This window comes from Erithacus rubecula (genome assembly GCF_903797595.1).
Source record: "Erithacus rubecula genome assembly, chromosome: 4".
NCBI classification, from domain to species: domain Eukaryota; kingdom Metazoa; phylum Chordata; class Aves; order Passeriformes; family Muscicapidae; genus Erithacus; species Erithacus rubecula.
The window spans coordinates 10,608,994-10,616,039 of record NC_136686.1 but is presented as its reverse complement, the minus strand read 5'-3'; the positions used below and the strand labels follow the sequence as shown (position 1 = coordinate 10,616,039).

The following is a 7,046-nucleotide window of genomic DNA, read 5'->3' as shown; positions in this document are numbered from 1 at the left end:
AGTTGCCCAATGTGGTTTCACCTATTACAAGGATAAACAGATTATAGCCAGTAAAAACTTTTATAGAATGTTAGCAGTAGGAAGAAAAAACACAAAGCTTTGTCATCCCTGATCGGCCCACTGGTGTTTCAGCTCTCTCCAAATCATCAAATAGTTTAGAGGAAAGGGGAGGATTCTGATAAACACACATCTGATAATATTCAGATGGGAAAAATTCTTAATACAAGTTGTTATTATCTAGCAGGTCCTGAAAGTGGGGCTGTATAAAGGAATTTGTATCTGTTTGCAGCCTGTCATTTCTGTTGTTGTGTAGAACGTCGATGGATGTGCTGATTAGTGCCAGTGAGGTTACAGCTGCTCAGGAGGAGTTTAGTACCATGCTGCAGACTGAGCATGCTGAGGAGATGGAGCATAGCTGGCCTGATTCGTGCCTGGATAAATTCAGCTTGCTGGAGCCACCCAGCAGGTGACAGCCAGAATTCATAGTCTGCAAAAAAAGGGGGGCTTAGTAAGTCAAATGAATGTGTGCTTGGCTTCACAAATGAAGGGGCTTTAATTTAGTGCTCAGTCCATCTATTCCACACACCCCCCAGCCAAATAGAGGGCCCGTCCACAGAAAAGACTGCAAGTGATGCTAAGTAATAACCAAGGGAATTAAAGATTAAATAGGAATAAAGGGCCAAACAGTCACAGGTGAAATTTTGGAGCAAGAGGGAAGGGAAGGGAAGGGAAGGGAAGGGAAGGGAAGGGAAGGGAAGGGAAGGGAAGGGAAGGGAAGGGAAGGGAAGGGAAGGGAAGGGAAGGGAAGGGAAGGGAAGGGAAGGGAAGGGAAGGGAAGGGAAGGGAAGGAAGGGAAGGGAAGGGAAGGGAAGGGAAAGGGAAGGGAAGGGAAGGGAAGGGAAGGGAAGGGAAGGGAAGGGAAGGGAAGGGAAGGGAAGGGAAGGGAAGGGAAGGGAAGGGAAGGGAAGGGAAGGGTTTGCCGAGCAGCGGGTACCGTGCGAGCGCTTCGCAGCTTCACTTCCCAGGCAGCGCCTGCGGGAGCGCTCAGACAGCCCGGCTCTGCCCGAGACAAACCCCGGCCCTGTGACAGGAGGAGCCGGGGCACCGAGCGCTCGGGGGAGACACAACCGTCTGAAGTTGGAGCGCTCTGAAAAACGGTTGTTAAATATTCTGATTACTGTATAGAGCGTATTTATTACTCCCATTTCTGTATGAGGATCTGCGATGCCGCGTACGAGTTAATCACAGCATTGCAATGGGAAATATTTTCATGATAGGAGTACTCGGATGAGTTTAAATTGCACATTTCGTGAGATTTTAATTGTAATATCTTTTTATATAAATAACCTTGTAAATACTCTTTTAACCTCATTGCATGAGAATGCAGTAATTTACAATCACTGTAAGATTTACACACTTTTTTTTGCATAGGGTTTTTCCCCAAATGAAGAGCTGATGATGAGCGGATCGCAGGAAATTAGTCGGCGGCTCTGGAGAGCCTGTGCCAGAAGCCTCACGTGGTTGTCTAACGACACGCAAACAGCAGAATTAATTAATATTCCCAGCGAGTTCCCGGGCGCGAAGGAGTTAACGCGGCCGGGCCCGCGCGGGCCTCCGTCACTCGCCCCTTTCTTTTTTCCCTCCTTAATTAATCATGCACTGCTCCGCGATTTCAATATGGAGATGGCCAGCAATTATTAATGAGCCCGCGGGCTGTCCCGCGGCGCCTCGGGACGAGTCGCGGCCGCTGCGCCCCGGTGGGTGTGAAACCTGCGCGCACAAAGGCTCCTCCTCACCGGGAACACGCCCCAAAGCCATAAATAAATAACGAGGGAAGGGCTTTTGTTCGTCGGGCCGATGGCACATGACCTTGCCGCTGAGCCGCGCTGCGCTGTGCCCGGAGAGGGAAAAGCAGGGGGCTCGGGCAAAGCCTGCCAGCCGGCGTTCCCTGGCAGGAGTGGGGCGGGGGGGGACGGATTTAACGGGAAATAGTACAAATAACCCCCAGACCAGCTCTGCCGGGCGGGAATATGCAGGGGGCGGGGGTGGAGGATTTGAGGGCAATAACACAAGTCGCCCGGAGATGCAGCGCTCCGCCGCACAGCGCAGTGCCCCGCGCTGACCCCGCGCACAACATGGCCGTGTGCGCCCGGCCCCGCTCCCGCTCCTCCCCAGCCGCAGCGGCGGCTCTGGGACTCCCGCGGCACCATCCCGCTCTCCTTACCCATTTATTTCTTATTTATTTTTACTCCACCCATCCCCCACCCCTCTATTTTTTGGGTGGACGGGGGGATTTCTTTTTTTTTTTAAATCTTTCCTCCTCCTGCCGGTATGCCCGCTATCCACACCATGCACTGCACGACTACGTAAAAACCCCTAACAGGCAGCTGCTTCAATTAGTGGGGTTGGTTTTCTACGGAGCCTTGGTAAACGAGGAGCAGCCCAAGGTGGGAGGAAGAAGTGCGGAGCGGAAGGGAGCGGGGATGAGCGGTGAGGGATAACAAAGAGTCAGGTGCAGCGCCGTACGGCGCCCTCGCGGCCGTTCGTGGACGGCTCTGGTCTTTAAGCACTCCCCTCACAATTAAATAAAAGAACGGGAAAGCCGCGGAGGCAAAAGCCGCGTTTGTGCCGGCATCTGCAGCGCTGGGAGAGGCGAGTGCATTGTGCGGGGAGGGGGCGATGTGCGGCCGTCCCACGGGACAGCCGCGGAAGCGTTCGGGGCGCTCCTGCAGGTTCGGGCGCCGCCGCGGGACTCCCGGCGCGGATCTCACGGAGCGAAACGAGCCGGGCGCACAGACGGGGATCTCAGCGATGGCGAAGGGCAGGCGGCGGGGGGAGGGGGTAAGGAAAAAAAAATAAAAATGGGGGGGTCAGGATATGATAAACAGCACTGGAAAATGGCAGGAGGATAATGTTTACTTTTGAATCCCTGGCCCGCTGCCAGGTTGGCGCTGGTTTTTAGGTTAGCAGAGGTTGGGAGGAAGGGCCAGACTGAGGCGGGGCTTGCTGCTGTCAAGGAAAAAAAAAAAAAAAAAAAACCTGCAAATTGCTGTTCTCAGCTTTTTTTCTCTCCTCTCCTCCACTCCCGCCCTCCCCCGAAAAAAGGCAGTGCTTTCTCTTAGGCTCTTAAAAATGATGCAGAATTTTAACCATCTGCTGTACCCGGAGCTCTTCGCTGGTGCTGCACAGCTGAATTTGCAAAGGGAAGAAATTGCAAAGCTTTCAGAAGTAGAAAACTGTTTGTAAGCGTGTAAAATATTTTAGGGAATCCTTTCTTTAAAGAAAGATTCTATTTAATTACGGACTGAGAAGTGGGTATTGACAGAACTGAAATGTTATTACCCTATTGTGGATTTTTAGCCAGAAGAGACACAGGTGTACTGCTCCATCACAGCTTTGCAAACGTAGCATGAGCTGTGAGAGACTAGGGAAGTGTACAGTGATGGGAGCTGATCATTTCTATAGCGCTGATTTTTTTTTTTTTTTTTTTTTTTTTTTTTTTTTTTTTTTTTTTTTTTTTTGAGGCTTGCTCTGGAAGTGTAGATGTAGCCGAATGCAGCAAAGTCATCCTTTTACCAGCTGCGTGTGTATATATGAGAGTAGAATTATTTAATGAGCAATATGGGGACTGGCAAAGGAACCATGCAAGTGCCACGGCTCCTGAACTACCATAGTATGTCCAGTGCACAAAGGGACACTATTCCTAAATAATAAGGGATAGGTAAAAAGGCTTTTGAATTGGTGAAGCTTAGAGGAGAAAGTAGAAGGAGTCTTTAATGTGGAATCCTTACTTCCCATAAATTAGATTAACTGCTTAAATGCCATGAACAGCAAATTAAATATTTCAGATGTCCATAAATCAGAATATAATGTTTGTCCGGAGTTAGAGCTAAGAAAATTGGAGGCTATTGGCTCATAATTCATCTCCATATTTGAGATCAATTAGCAAGAAAAGGAAAAAAGAGATTGTAGTGAAATATTTGAGGCATTTAGTCCCTTCTAAAATGCAGTTTGGATTTTCTCTTTTAAGATCTGTCAATAAGATTGCTACTTTAAGTCGTTAGTTATTGTTTGTAACTCTGAGGACTGTATTTTCTTTAAATGAAGCCTCTACAAATAAATTTACTTTCTGAAGCCAATGTGGAGGCCTGGTAAAGTCTCTTCATTCAATTTAAATTTATTTTAAAAGGCTATATTACAGTGCAGATGTCTCATGGTCTACATACATTGTCCTATTTGTAAAGCTGAAGACTGGGGATGTATTTTGTCACCTGTTGCCTACTCAGGACAAAAGGGATGGGGGGAAGAAGACTGACTGATCATGCAAGTTTTTGCAGGGAACTTGTTCATCATTTCATTACGGTTAGTAAAAAACCAGCCACTTTTTTCCCTCTGCTTTTAGGTGCCCAGAAAATTGTACAATATGTGTGCTTCAGACAGTGCCAGAGAAGCATAATGAGGTGTTTAGTCACAGTTTGGATGTGGTATTTGTAGAAAACAGTGCAGGAACTGTGGGCTGGATTTTCAGCGGAATAGTCCTTATAATCCAAGGCTGCCTAAATCCCAAACTGGTATCCAGGCAATAGCGGCACTAAATTCTCTGTTTGCTTTTTGTTAGGCACTTGTCTGCTGAACATTTTCCTTTTCTTTTAAGGACTGCAGAATGGCTGGGCATTTTGATGGTGGGATTTGTTTTTTGGTTTAGGGTTTGGTTTTGTTTTGTTTCTTCTGTTAACCCTTGGATTTCTGTTCACTCCCTTTATTGCAGAGCACCTCCGTAAATAAGAATGCAGACAGTCTGGAGTAAGTGTGCTTTTCTGATGTGGAATACATGGATGGGAGGGCTTGGAAGGGTTGAAATTTGTGGGCCAGTAAAATACTAATGTGCTAGCATTTTCCCTTATTGTGTATTTGGATTTAGAAGTCAGTGGTGTAGTGGAGCACTCTGGTATAAATGGCAGTCTTACCTAATATTCTGCAGGTTACAGAACAAAGATTTCTTTGCGAATAATCATGTCTGAAAGAGTTCAGTATTGATGTACTCTGTCAGTTGTACATATTTTACTGTATATGCAAATACAACATTATGTAGGCTTTGAGAATTCAGAATTGTATATTGGAAACCTGTTAGTATGTAGGACTGTATGAAACTGCAAACACCTCAACTGGTAGTGAAGTGTATCACTTGCTTATAGCAGTGTTTTTTCTGTGGATGTACAGCTGTAGAGGAATAAATATGTAGAAGATAGTGGTCTTAAAAACTAATTTTGGATTTGGCATTATTTTATATACTACCTATAAGGAATGTTGCCATCCCCTAACACACATCTCAACATAACCTGTGTTCTTATTTTAATACTAATTTGTTCTTTCAGCAAGAATAATAGCATGAGTCTGTGGATTCAGGTTATAAATTTAGTTGTAAATTTTAATTAACAAGCAGCTTATTTTAATAGAAATTTCACAGTCCTAATGATAGTTGAACAAAAGTATCTTTGTGCAGTTATTTGCAAAAAAAAATTGAGCTTAAGTTGCTGAACCCTGAATATTGTATTTCTGCTTTGTTATTGAATGCTGGACCTGGTTATTTGAAAACAAGTAGGGTTTTTTTGAGATATGGGGGAAGTTTGCTTTCTCACTTTGAACTGACTATTTTCTGGTTAAATAGAATATTAAAAGTAGTATAACTACAGTGTTGTTTAAATAATGAATTAAAGCCAGAAGATGACATAATATGCAAAACAGTTTATAGCAACAATCAGTTTCCAGATAGTTCTGTGTGCTGCCGAATTATGGGTAAAATAAATTGTATGAAATATAGTAAGAGTAAGGACATGTTGTCTGATGCTTGCAATGCAGCATCACTACTACCTGGGAGAGTTTGAATGATATATGAGCCAGGAAATTATTACTTCTTTCTTTTTTTTTTAACTTTTTTTTTTCTTCTTTCTTTCTTTTTTAATATAAAGTCATAGATCTTCCTAAGTGTCAAATCTATAGAATTCCTGAAGAGACAAGTTCTGGGATGTCTCTTTCATTTTGCTTTGTGCTGACATCTTACTGCTACAAAGTATCTAAGTTCATCCGAAGATTCCTGAAAAGCCCCAGTTCTGTGAATTTTTCCAGTACCAATGGACATGTCATATAAAACTCTAAAAAGAGATAGCCAGAGGGCTTAGTTCTCCTGTCAGCATAGAGCATGTTTTCATTATTTTTCTCCTGTGGTTTAAATAGAGATTCAAATCAGGCCTACCAAATTTATTTGAAATGAAACAGAAAATACAAATATGGGTGTGTGTGCAAATATATTTATTTGTTTCTTATCTGCCTAATTAAATCAGCAACATGGTATTCTGATGTCTATTAAAAATGTGGGGTTTGTTTTGGGTTATTTTTTTCAGTGCCTGACTTGGAAAGTATTTAATGGTCAGTAGAAAGAAATGAGGAAGAGGAGGGTGTGGCTGCCGCTGGGAGGCTCTGGCCCTGCAAAGGGTCCCTGGCTTGTAGAGATGTGGCCCTGCCTCAGCAGAAAACAAAGACTTCTTATAGGTAAAACTGAATTCTTCTTCTTTTTGTTGTTGTTAATCAGAAACAGGCGAGCATGTAATCCTGCTATTTCTTATGCCTATTTCTGAAGGCGGTCAGTGGTCCTCACTTGAGTTTGGTAGCTTTATTCACATCTTGTTCCACTCCAGACTATTCAACTCTTTCCTTAATCAGTCATGACAACAACAAAAACTTCTTTCAGCTCTGCAGAGTAATAGGAAAAGTGGTTTGATGTTTTGTTTATTCTAAATAGCCAGTGAGGGACTGATCCTGTGCGTGCTGGAGTGGATCTGTACCCACATATGAATTCCTTTCCACTCTGCATTGTGCCTTTAGTCCCTGAGCTGGCACATATACACACAGATGCTTCTATCTATAGCTCTTTGTATTATGGCCACAATTATAGCATCATAAAGTCTTGAAATGAGATTGAGAATATTTTCAGGTTACAAATCTTGTGGGATGAAATTTTGACAATATTTTTAGCAAAACTGGATGCT

General features: G+C 44.0%; 2 long non-coding RNA genes across 2 annotated transcripts; both read left to right on the top strand.

Annotated features, from left to right (window-relative positions):
- Positions 1 to 984: 984 nt before the first annotated feature.
- LOC306801394 lies at positions 985 to 1,852 on the top strand. Its single transcript, XR_013774080.1, has 2 exons — positions 985 to 1,157; positions 1,432 to 1,852. It is a non-coding gene; the product is annotated as an uncharacterized lncRNA (long non-coding RNA).
- Positions 1,853 to 4,126: 2,274 nt separating this feature from the next.
- On the top strand, positions 4,127 to 6,547 carry LOC306801734. Its single transcript, XR_013774174.1, has 3 exons — positions 4,127 to 4,682; positions 4,769 to 4,803; positions 6,402 to 6,547. It is a non-coding gene; the product is annotated as an uncharacterized lncRNA (long non-coding RNA).
- The last annotated feature ends 499 nt before the right edge of the window (positions 6,548 to 7,046 follow it).